Below are 13,872 nucleotides of genomic sequence, written 5' to 3'. Positions count from 1 at the left end.
TACTCTTTCTTTTATCTTTTTTTATCTTTAACCATCTTTCTTTCTTTTTTTTTCTTTCTCCCTTCTTTCCTTTTCTCTTTGATTCTGGAATGAGTTATTTACTCCGATCACAACAATTCAATTTGAGATTTCGTTTTCAAAATATCAGGTTGACAAGAAAGTTCTTGCGGTTTTTAACTTTTAAATTCAGACGAACATATCTCGGCTCGAACAAAAATTCATTGATCGAAATAAGCAACGTCAGATTCAAGACACTTTGGCCAACGCAAAACAAGTGTGTTTATGCCAGTAACGTATAAACTTGCATTCTGGTGACGATTAAATTTTTGAAGGTGTTTTTGATATCGTTTAGTATTTCTTACGCAGAAAGTTGTCGAGATTCTTGAAAAAGTGATAATTAGTAGGATAAAGGTCTGAAGAGTATGGCGGATGAGGCGGTTTCGTAGCCCAATTCGTTCAACTTACGTTAGTTTAGCAACGCGCGGTCGGACATTGTCATGGAGGAGAATTGGGCTTTTCCTGTTGACTAATGCTAGGTGTTGTCGAAGTTTCTAATGCATACCATCTATTTGTTAACAGTACGTCTCTGCCATAATGGTTTCGCCAGCACCCAGAAAACTGTACTGGATGAGACCAGTTGCAGACCACCAAACAGTCAGTATGACCTAACCACTGAGCTGAGCGTCGCCGGTTGTCGTAAGGAACCAACTTTTCATCGCAAGTTACAACCCGGTTGATAAACGGGTCGTTGCCGTTCAATTCGTGAGGCACCCATTTATTAAGTTTTTTTTTTTTTGTCTTTCCAATCTCTCTTAAGTGGTTGGAAATCGTCGCATATGTTACGTTTGATTCAGAAGCAATTTATCGAACAGTTGTGCGTAGATTGGCTGCGACTAAGGCTCTTAATTGGTCGTTGTCAACATCCAATGCTCGAGCAACACGCCCATCATCTTCAAGACTCTCATCGCCGCCACGAAATTTCTTAAACCACCATTGTGCTGTGCGTTCATTAGTGGTTCCTGAACAAAACGCTTCATTGATATCGTGAGCTGTTTCAGCAGCTTTTCGGCCTAGCTTGAATTGAAATAAGAAAATTGTGCGAATTTGCTTTTTTTTTTCAATCTTGTATTCAACGTTCTGAACAGGAGACGTAATTGTTTTAAAACATAAAATAAAATATGCATCAAGTGCGCTTGGAAGCCAAATCACAACGTAATATTAGGAAAATAAACAAATATTTAACTTGTTTGAAATTTATCAAAATATATTTCAGAGGTATACTCCATCTTCAGTGTGTTGTTTTGTTTCTTTTTTTCCTTTTCTTCTTCCTTGCCATGTTGTAAATTTGGAGAAAGAAGTCTGTTTGTATAGAGCCGCGCGTTGTATCTGGCGGTTGTATTTTGAAATGTTGGATCTGTGCGTAGGTAACGCGAGAATGACATCAAGAATGAGAGTTCAATAGAAACGTTGTTTTAATTTGAATAAAATAAAATACGCATAAAGTGCGCTTGAAAGCCAAATCACAACGTAATATTAGGAAAATAAACAAATATTTTACTTGTTTGAAATTTATCACAAATATATTTCGGGGGTAGACAATTGTAATTTAAACGATTAGATAGAACGAAAAACGCTCTTTGAAACGAAATATAAAGTAAAGGTATCATAACGAAAACTTATTTGAAAGTACATCATTTGAAATCAGAATTTAAAATTCCGCAATAACGTTCTTGTCAATCTCAACAGATACACGCCAACTCTTTTCAACGATATAAATTTTAGCATATATAAAATAAAAGCTATTTTTGTAGCTTAAATTTTTAACGTAACAAAAACTTTAATCACCAATGAATCGATATATATATATTTATAGTCTTATATAAGTTTTCTTTTTAATTAATAATAAAAGTTCATGTCAATAGTCCAATACTAGAGCTGTTACTTAATTTTACCATTGTATAAATGTTAGTTAATAAAGGGAACAGATTTCCATAAGTACATCTAAACAGGCATAAAATTTGTGTTTCCGTGGTGTTTAGCTAACCAATCAGATTTATTGTGATTTCTTATTGATTATTCTCTCTCTCTTTATATATATATATATATATATATATATATATATATATATATATGTGTGTGTGTGTGTGTGTGTGTTTATATATATATGTGTGTTTATATATATATGTGTGTTTATATATATATATATATATATGTGTTTATATATATATATGTGTTTATATATATGTGTGTTTATATATATATGTGTTTATATATATATGTGTGTTTATATATATATATGTTTATATATATATGTTTATATATATGTTTATATATATATATATGTTTATATATATATATGTTTATATATATATGTTTATATATATATATATGTTTATATATATATATGTTTTTATATATATATATGTGTTTATATATATATATGTTTATATATATATATGTTTATATATATATGTTTATATATATGTTTATATATATATGTTTATATATATATGTTTATATATAAACATATATATATATAAACATATATATATATATAAACATATATATATATATAAACATATATATATATATAAACATATATATATAAACACATATATATATATGTTTGTATGTATATATGTTTATATATATATATGTGTTTATATATATATGTTTATATATATATGTTTATATATATATAATTTAAAGGAGATTAGAACAATAGTCTAAAGAGCAGAGTGTATTTTAATGTAATAGTAAAATTACTAGTTTAGTTAAAATACAGGAAAGAAAAAGTGCTCGTTGTAATTTAGATATATAATAAGCCCGATAGGTAAATATCCTAGAGCTAATTTAATATTTAGTAATATGATTGATAATTTAAAAATCAAATTATAATTAAATTAAAAATCCGTTTCATAAGAAGGAACAACAACAAAATCAATTATTTGTACGATCGTTTCGGAAAACAATGTTTTTATTGTGGTAGACATCAAGTTACGGACAATAATTATTACATATAGTTTTTTAACAAACAGGGTTTCCTCATCAGCAAATATTGTGAACGGTTTTTATTAAATTTAAAAGACACCATAAATAAACCTAGCATTATATATATATATATATATATATATATATATATATATATATATATATATATATATATATATATATATGCGAGATAAGTCACAGATTAAAGATCATGTGAAATATCCTGTTAGATATTACATTGAGGTAATACTTTCAGGGTGATCCTAGACAAAAAGGTAAAGCTCAATATTTAAAAATAGAGCAGTTTCATTTCCTCTGATGATATAAGCCATTATTGAAAGTCCATGGATAAAGGAAATTAACATAACTCCTCTCTATATATTCCTTGTGTCAAACAATAAATTCTTAACTGGAATATATGTGGTTATAGTTTGATTTTCAGAATTTAACTTTAACCACTAAACTTATATATATATATATATATTTAAATGTTGCAACGTAATAGCGTTTAATTTAAACGGCAAAAAAAGAGACGCAATTGATTTCAATATGTATAATGAAATTGAAATTATAATTATCATAACTATTAATTACATTATTTTTACCGTTCAACAATTTTGTTTCAATTTCATTATATATATTGAAATCAATTGTGTCGCTTTTTTTTGCCGTTTGAATTAAATGCTATTACGTTGCAACGTTTAAAAAATAAATAAATTCTTCTTCCACAAACGGCTAAAATAATTCACGTGAACTCTTTCGAACATGGTTGCTAGGAAATTTCCAGTTTTTTCAACGTCTTTCATTTTCATTTCGATACTTTTTTTGTGACCAAGAGCGGAGGACCGCTTGAAATATAAAAGAAAATAATAAAATAAAATATTAAATACAATAAGTAACATCGTTTCATGCTTCCAATCCAAAAAGCCTCACAAAATTTAAATCACTATCCTAGACTTTTAACATATATATATATATATATATATATATATATATATATATATATATATATATATATATATATATATATATATACTTCAGAATCATGTAATGCAATAAATTTACTGGTATGGAAAACCAGTGATTGTTGGTCTTACAAAATACTATTGGCTGTAATATTTTATAAAGACAATCCCAGCTAAATAAAAAAAAATTGCTCAATATACCAGATAGAGCAAATAAATCATAAATAAGTTAATGATTTATGGTATATATATATATATATATATATATATATATATATATATATATATATATATATATATATATATACTAGCTGCTCAGTCCGGCTTTCCTTGGGTCCTATGTACTGTTCATAACTTGCCCTACGTGTGAATACACTTTATGTAAGATTTCAAATGTTTAGGCCAAAAATTGACTGAGTAATTTCGTAGAGATCACAGAGGTAATTTTTTTTATAACTAGTACCTCATTTTTGACCCCTTAACATTTATTATTTTGGTCTCAAATCAAAATAAAAAGTTTTACCCATGTCCAAGTTACCTACATCTAAAATTTCAAGTGCTTAGACCCAAAAATTGGCGGAGAAATTTGGTAGAATCTGCAATGTTCATCTCTTTCAACTTTGACATTTTGGCTCTAAAACTGATTAGAATGCTTGCTGCGTGTCTGAATACTCGTTATGTATAAATTTTAAATGTTTAGACCTAAAATTGGCTGAGTAGTTTGCTAGACGCCGGATATTTTAAATCTTTTTAACTTGGACCTCTTGACAGCTCAAATTTTCCACCCAAACTGACGAAAAATCTTGCTCTATCTCTAAATACCCTTTATGTAAAATCTCAAATGTTTAGACCAAAAATTGGCTGAGTAATTTGGTAGAAGACCGCAGAGGTCAAATTTTTAAGAATTTTGACCTCAATTTTAGCCCCTTAACATTTATTTTTGGGGGTTTAATCAAATTAAAAAGTTTGATCCATGCCCACGTAACCTACATTTAAAATTTCAAGTGTTTAAACCTAAAATTGGCGAAGGAGTTTGGTAGAGTTTTCAAAGGTCAAATTGTCGAATTTTTACCCCTTGACAATCAAATTTTTGGCCGAAAACTTATGAAAAAGATTTTCCCAAATCTGAATACCCCTCATATCAAATTTCGAGTCTCTAGACTGAAAATTATCCAACGAGCAATCACAAAAGCAAATAAAAGTCATAAAACATACGTGTACGGGTCTTTTTATTCTCTTCATTATAGCTTCTTTTAATCTTCGCTGTTTCATGAGTAGCTCTTTCATCTAGTGGTCGGCGATGAATAAACTTCTCATGTAATAAAGACACAAGGAGATGTTCGCAAGGTTTTATTTGTAGAAAATTTACTCATGGAACGAGAGAGAGACTAATATATCTTAGTTATTATTTCCTTCTTAAACTTAAGAAATGAATGATGCAGACAGACAGGAATCGACATAACATTCGCTGTAAATTATTCTACAGTATTGGCATATCTCGTTCGCATGGCTTCCAGGAAAGAACTTTAGGTTTCTCTCGCTTGAAAACATTAGTCATTCGTCATATTATCATATCGTTCGGCTGTTTTGACTACTGCATTTGATCTCTAACCTTCCATTCTTGCTTCAACTTAGTATTACCCATCTCTTGATACAATTATGTTTTCAGATTAATGTTATCGTGACATGTGAGAAAGGTGATCCTTGTTCAAACTGTGATCTGATCAGGCTATTCATCTTACACTCCCTCCAAATCAAGTTTCTTAGCTAAGAGTTCGACCTGTATAGAGACGACTAATGCCTCTTCCGCAACAACAATGGTCAACAGATCGATAGGTTCAGAAAGCAACTGAGAGCATTCCTTAAAGAACTAGGATACGAAAAATAGTAACTGTTGTTGTCACGTCAGGGCGCGAAAGAAAGACACAACTCTGGATTCAGTAGAAACAAAATACGTTGAACAGAAAAGCAAATGCAACAAATAAAGAGTGTAGGTATACGTCAGTACGACTGCCATGTGTGCATGACTTGTTCATAACTTGTGCTCTAACGATCTCCCGATCTTTGTAATATGTAGAAGAGTTTATCATTATCCGTAGACTCACCACAACGATAACATAAAAATATAGTCTAATTTTTTACACTAAATGGTAGTAAATATAACGATAATACCCCCTCTTTCTCGCAGAAGAAACATTGAGAGTCTGTCTCTGCTCTATTGACAATTTTATGCTAAGTGTTCGACTAAGCCTTACTCTATGGTCCCTCCTCTGAAAACATTCACAACAAACACTCGCCTAACTGAAACAACTGGCAAAAACTTTCCTCACCCCATCATCTATGCCCAAAACTAAACGAACATTTCACGAGCAGAGTTCTTCACCAGAGATGTTCGTCCCTGGAACACAATGCCTTCTGTTTGCTTTCCGGCTGATTATAACATAGTCGTCTTCAAGTCTAATGTGAATAAATTCCTATTAGTTCGCCCATTTAGATAATCTTACTCTACCATGTTTCCTCTGCGACTCATATCGTCTCACCACCTACCTAACACTTAACACTTATCCTTGAGTGTCCTACGGGCCGTGATAAGTTCTGGCATTCTAAAAAGAATAAAAAAATAGTGTGGTCTTCTTAAACCCGCTGAGCAGCTCAAATGTATGAACCCCAAATCCTGGTAATTCATCTCTCATCTTTCATTCATCTCCGAAATGTTTCCAATAGATCGCCCGATATTACAACAAAGCCCCCTGTAAAAGCGGATACAGAGAAACAATATCATGCGCACCCACCCAACATACCAAAAAACACAGACCAAACAGAAAAAGAAATATTATCTGGTTTACTTTATTATTCATTCAATCTAAAATCAAAAATAGGTAAACAATTCCTCCAATTAATAGATAAACAGTTTGCACCATGCAATAAGCTTCACAAATTCTTCAACGTGAATATGGTTTAAATGAGTTATTCTTATTGACCCTCCGTGGCAGCCTCAAACCCCCAGCTCTAATCAACCCCCAAACCTCGACTGCTCATACAGAAGAAGTGAAATTTTCCTCTTCAAAAGGAGTTGCATAATCAGTTCCATAGTTTACGAATTGAAATTTATATCAGGTGTAAATCCCAGGAAAGAATAGATATACATCGGAAGGACACAAGGGATTCCTAAATAGTGGCTCTACGACCACAATATCTTTAAATACTCTAAAATAGGAGGCATCGTTTCTCTAACATGCAGCATTTGGATTCTCAAAGATTCCAATACATTCTATGAAGATGAAGAATAATTGAAAAACAAAATTAATCAATGTTAGAAGTTCGTTTATTCACAATTATTACGCAAAGTAGTTACTCTTTACTTTTATTTTACTAGTTATTTACTCTGGAGTGAAAAGACAATTGAACCCCCATGGAATAAGGGTTAATCTTTTTTACATATCTTGTTTGAACACTTAACGTTTATATATATATATATATATATATATATATATATATATATATATATATATATATATATATACGTGTATTTATATATATGCTTATATATGAATCAAACTTGAGTAATTCAATAAATTTCAAATTTATGACGTGAAATTGTTAAATTTCAAATCAAAATTTTTTTATTATTATATGTAAGACAAAGAATATATTTCAAATATTATATATTTCAAATGTATTTTCAAATGTATTCTTTGTATAATAATAAAAAATTTCTGATTTGAAATTGAACTATTCCACGTCATAAATTTTAAAGCTATTGAATTATTAAAATTTGATTTATTTGCTCTATCTTGTATATTGAGCAATTTTTATTTAGATGGGATTGTCCTTATTACTGCCAATAATATTTTGTAAGACCTGTAATTACAGGTTTCCATACCAGTTGATTGGTTGAATAACTTTATTCTGTTTATATATATATATATATATATATATATATATATATATATATATATATAGATATATATATATATATATATATATATATATATATATATATATACAGAGATGAGAGAAATTATCTAATGCGATTTGTATTATTTTTTTGTTATTCAGATTTTTAACACTGTACATCGTGTCCTGATATTTTATATATTTTTTTTACTAAATTTTGTAAGGGATAATTCACCTTATTTTACAGTTACATTTGTTTTTCAATTCTACTTTTAAGAAATGTCGATTATTTTCTTCTTTTTTCCATTTCGGTTATTTGTTTCCCTTTACCTGTTGTGCTTCCACCCTCCACACGCCATAAAGCGAGGGCAAGACATTGGCTTGAAATGGACAACCCACGTCAAGTGAAACTGTCGTCCTCTTTCTTCAATGGCTCCAATTGATTGAGATTGCATTTAATGGTTATTTGCTAGCGTAATCCAAGCGTTTATCGGGAAATTACTGAACACAGGTCCGACAGAGTGAAGGAAAGACTTTCCTTTCATATTTGGAAACTGATACATTCATTATTTTCATTCATTCATTTAAATTTTTTTTTTTCTTTTGGGGCGACTGATGCGGATTCCAAGAAGCCAGTTCTCTCTCTTTTGTGTCTTTTACCAAATTTGCAGCTACTTTTCAGAATGTTAACACAATCATTCTCTCTCTCTCTCTCTCTCTCTTCACAATCATTCTCACCCCCTCTCCCATCCCACCTCTTTCTCTCTCTGCCTGTCTCTCTGTCTCTCTCTATATCTATCTATCTATCTATCTATCTATCTATCTATCTATCTATCTATCTATCTATCCCATTTTCTCCCTTTATTCCTTCCTGTCTATTCCCCTCTCCCATACATACATTTCTCTTGTTCTTTTTTTCCATTATTCAATATAGAAAAATTATTTTCGAAGTTTGTTAAAAAGAATTGTATTCATTCCAACTATACGCATTGTACCATATTAAACAACACAGGGATACATTACTATTTTGATTATTAGCTTCTAGCATTCATCATCTCTCTCTTTCTCTCTCTCTCTCTCTATCTCTCTCTCTCTCTCTCTCTCGCTATATATATATATATATATATATATATATATATATATATATATATATATATACTAGCAGTATGACCCGACGTTGCCCGGAATTAAATGATGATCAGCGAATGTGTCACACTCCCGTATTTTATTGTCATCAAAATTGGTGAAATCGCCCATTTTTCAGTCAAATCGATTGCTTGCTTTAGTTGGGAACCCATCGGGGTGCATCAGGAGGAAGCTTCACAGTGACTTAGTTCACAATATATTATAGTGTACATTGCACCTTAGAGAACATCCGTGCCCCCTCCCACAGGAAAAATTATTAAGGTACGGTTGTTGTTGTTGTTGTTGTTGTTGTTGTTGTTGTTGCTGCTGCTGCTGCTGCTGCTGCTCAACCCTCAAAGTCCTCATGTTATGAACTCCTCATGGTAAGAACAGCTATTGGAATGTCAATAACAGGTGAAGAGAGGTGGTGTAATAAGGATATTGAGCAACCGCCAGCTTAAAAAAAAAAAAATTAAAAAATATCAGCGAGGAGGAAAAGAAAAAAAAAATAGAGGCATCGCGGGTGGAAAGAGGTGCAAAATAAAATAAAATAAAAACATCCATTTAGCCGTTGATACTGTGGTAATGCTGACTGGTTACTCATCGGCCCCTGCGACTAAAAATAGTTCGTCTCAAAGTTTTATTAAGAAGCAGAAATTCACTTAAGAATGAAAACATGGAATCCTGCCCTAAGAAAATGAAACGAAACTTATTTCGTGTATTAATCATTTACTAGCAGGACCCGTAAACTGGCGTTGCCCAGTGGAAGCATGACCCCCCCCCTTCATAAAAAATTAAACTTGTTGTTGGTGGTCACTGCCGTTCCTGGCCAATTCTGGACAGTGGCGGCCATGGCGGCTGTGGCCGAAATATAAAAAAAAAACAAGTAAGGGAATGCGTCAATGCGGAGATGGAGCTAATGTAAAAATTTACACTCTACACATAGTAAGCCAATGTAATTTACGTTCAAATTAAAGCTTATTTAATTGGTATTTTTTTATCAAGGCGTTTTTCTTTTTGGGGGGGTATCTGTTTTTCTTTGGAGGGCAAGTACAATGAACTAAATTTAACGTAAACTGCACCCACATGTTGACCCCCCCACTTAAAAAATATATTAGATGTTTACATTTGCGGGAAGGGTGCAAAAAAAATGAAAAAATGAAAAATTTTAAAAACCCTTTTTATTTTTGTGATAATAAATAGAATGTCGAAAACAGTTTTCTAATACAAAGTTATATATATATATCTGTCTGGTCACGAATAGGATCCTATATGGTTGACTATTTTAAAAAACTTATTACATATAACGATAGAAGATGTATCGAGAATCAGGAATGGGCATGTTTGATCTTACAGAACGAAATTTCATAAAAATTGTGGGGTCTGCGTTCGCGCCTGGCCCCCAAAGTATGGAAATAAAAATAAAAAATGAAAAAAAACCCGTTTACAAGGGTTTTTGATATAGATGTACATAAGGATATTTTGATAAGTATGTTTCAACTTAAATAGGGATGGTATAATAAAATTGTGTGGTCTGCATTCGCGCCTGTACTCCATGGAAATATGGCACAAACTTTAACAAAGACTTTTCATATCTATTTGCGTAAGTATACTTTGATAATTATGTTTCAGTTTGAAGAAATATGGCATAATAAAATTATTGGGTGTTTGTTCGCGCCTGACCTCCATAGAATGTAAATATGTCACAAAGTTTAACAAGGTTTTTTAAAGGAGTGAGGGTCCACAATAACACCTTAACTTTAATCTTAATTCACGTTAGCTTTTATTTATTTTTTTAGTTGAATCATATTGTGTCGAACAAATTCAACTCATAAATTCACGTTCTTATTAAAGTGAAAGTAAAAAAGAAAGCGGAACTTAAGACAATTCTCGACACAAATTTTTGCATAAGTCTGTTTTTTTCCTTCTCCACTTGCACATGGCACCCTTTCGAAAATAGATAAATAGATGAATAATAAAAAATAAGAACGTTTCTTGTTATCATGTCAAAAGAAGGAAAAAAATCCTGCTCACGTGATTACGTGTCTTTTTAAAAACATTTGCATAACCTTTTTATTTTTATTTATGTATTTGATTAAGCTTTTTTTTATTAATGTACTAGAAGGAGTTCAGTTGATTACAACCCTTTCTGCATGTTCTTTACATTACAATAGCACAACCCTGAATCCGACGGCGCAATACTACACCGTTCAATACTGTAAAACTGAAACGAAACTATTCTGCTTGAAAAGGGCGCCATTTTCTTCTTATTTATATTTATATCGATTCTTTGCTTTAAAAAACTAAAGTAATTACGTGTTTACTTTTTTAATATCCCATGCTGTTTAGGATTATTTTACTAAAGTAAGTAAAGCTTCATTATTTTTCAAAACTGTTTTATGTTTCTTTGTTTTTCAATATTTCGTCGATATTATTTAGTAAGAGTGTTTAGCAGAAAAGCCAACAAACGACTACCCGCAAAAAATAAATATGCAAGAAATAAATGTTACCATAGTAAATAAAAGTTCAGTTCATGTTTTTTTTTCTTTGAAATAGTTTTTAATGCTCTTTACTTGAAATAATTTCAGCGAACCGAAATTAAAACGAAATTTGAGGCGATAACTACTTAAATGAATTTTTATATAAACTACACATGCCATAATCGAATATTCCTACAGCACAAAATAACGGAAAACATTAAAATATGAATATGAGAATGTCTACTGAGTAGCCAATCAGCTGTGCCGGATTTCGGTAAGGGAGAAATTATTATCTATAAACAGGAATATGTAAAAGTTATTATATGTGTATGTGTCTAATACTCAGTTAAGAGCGATTATAACTCAGCAGGAATATGTAGAAATGATGCTAGTGTATAGTGGGAGCGGTGGAAGCACAGAATAGATACAGAGAAAAATACGAACTGCTTTCTTTAAAAGATGGTAAGATTGTGATCGTGGTGCTCCTCGGAACTAACATAAGATTTTATTATAACGCCTAAATATGTATGTAATGTCGTTCCAAAGTTACATAAGATAGTAACTAATAGTGTAGACATAATAAATTTGTATGTGGCATCTGTTGTTGTAAATCTTCGGTATTTTGGTCCAGAGGGGAAAAACTGCAACGTTTTTATCATATATATGGATATTATCTTGTATTAATTATTATGTTGTTTCATACTTTTGATTTTTGTACTAAACCATGTGTAAATTAGAATAAGCCTAAATGCCAACTCTGTGTGCCTGACACCATAGATTTTGAAGACGCCGGCGCCATTTATTTGGCGAACTGCATGATTGTCAAACATACCAGTGGAAGTTTCTCATCTTGACAATCAGCTTGCCACAAAAAGGCCATTTCGGTGGTCTATTTTGCTGAGGTATTCGTTCTGGGTAGTTCTAGGTGGTCCACCTTCCCATACCTTGGGGTTAAGTAAGTTATTACCTGAGGCGCCCCAAACGGGGAGTACCGACGGGACTACTCGAGCAATTTTTAATAGGCCCGAGTGTTCCTCCTTTAGGGGCACTAACCTTCCGACTTTGTGTCTCATTTTTCTGCGGTAGGAAGGAAGTTAATACCGACGTCACAGACTCCATTCTCCTCTTTTGAATTTGGCGTCTCGCAAGTGAAATCATATTCCTTCCTGCTCGTGTAATAATAGAGGTTGGGAAACGCAATCCACTGAGTTCACTGGGTATTTCGTCCAGCTCATAAGACTGCAGCAGAATCTTTGGGCACACCCTTTTTTGAGACCATCTTTGAGATTGCACAAGGAGAATTGAAACGAAATATTTAATTCGTCCATGGAATAAGACATCGACAGACTTTTGAGTTCCAGAAAGTTTGACGACCATTCCTGAAGGAAGCCCTTGGAAACTGTTAAGGACGAGAAAGAATTTCTTTTGTTTGAACAAATTCTGGGTGCTTGTGCATTATCTAAAAAAATAATATTAAAAATGCATTTTAAGTAATAAAAAACACTAATGCGTATTTACGTGTTTTGTTAAAATTAGTAACAATTCCAAAAATTACGGAAAATGATCGAGTAGAAAATAATTACAAGTCAAAATAAAATTTATCGACAGTTTTATCGTATTTATTAAGGTTCTTCTATTCCGTTTAAGGAACTGACTTATCTTCCTTGTTTCAGTAAAAATTTCAAATTAGAAAATGGCGGATCGAGAATAGTTATGATTTTTGTTTCGTAAAAATTGTTCTGACAGTTCTTCGACTCCATCATGTTTCGAAAGTTTTGGGATTTTTTTTGTTACTAATTTCGATATTACACTAATTATATAATAGTGTTTTTACTGAAAATATATTAAAACATTTTTTAGATATCCCTTTATAATGCACAAGCGCCGAAGTTTGTTATTAGCGCAATGTCGCCCTTTCAAATTATCAAATATTTTGTTATATATTCGTTATCATCGAGGTTATCCTTGAGGGGGACCAAATTGAGCTTTCGTTACATTTGAATATGTTATATAATGTTCTTCATTTAGGGGCACTTTTTACGTTTGGGTGTATACACTATATAACATCAAAGATTCCGTGTGATTGTCTCTAATATAAATGGTTGTGTGTTTGATTATCATAAAGGGAATCGTGTGTGTGACATGTAATTTCTGAACCTACCTCTGTTCTCGCTGTCGAACAATCTAGAAATTTCTCATCCTGGAGGGAGACTTGATACCTGTTTGACGAAGATTTATCACTCCAAGACGATGAAATGGTTTTATAGTTTTTATTTCACTTTCCCCAGAGGTCCTGCAGCAGGTGTAAAGTGAAATCTGCTTGTGTGGTTCTTCTTCACACACGTCAGCGTTCGTCTCCCCCTCCCCAGTTAAGAGGTGGGTGACCACGGAAAACGTCCGTCTTCTTCAAAGCT

This window comes from Euprymna scolopes, chromosome 19, assembly GCF_053919585.1.
Source record: "Euprymna scolopes isolate OS-2025 chromosome 19, ASM5391958v1, whole genome shotgun sequence".
Lineage (NCBI taxonomy): Eukaryota > Metazoa > Mollusca > Cephalopoda > Sepiida > Sepiolidae > Euprymna > Euprymna scolopes.
Note: the sequence above shows the minus strand (reverse complement) of the source record.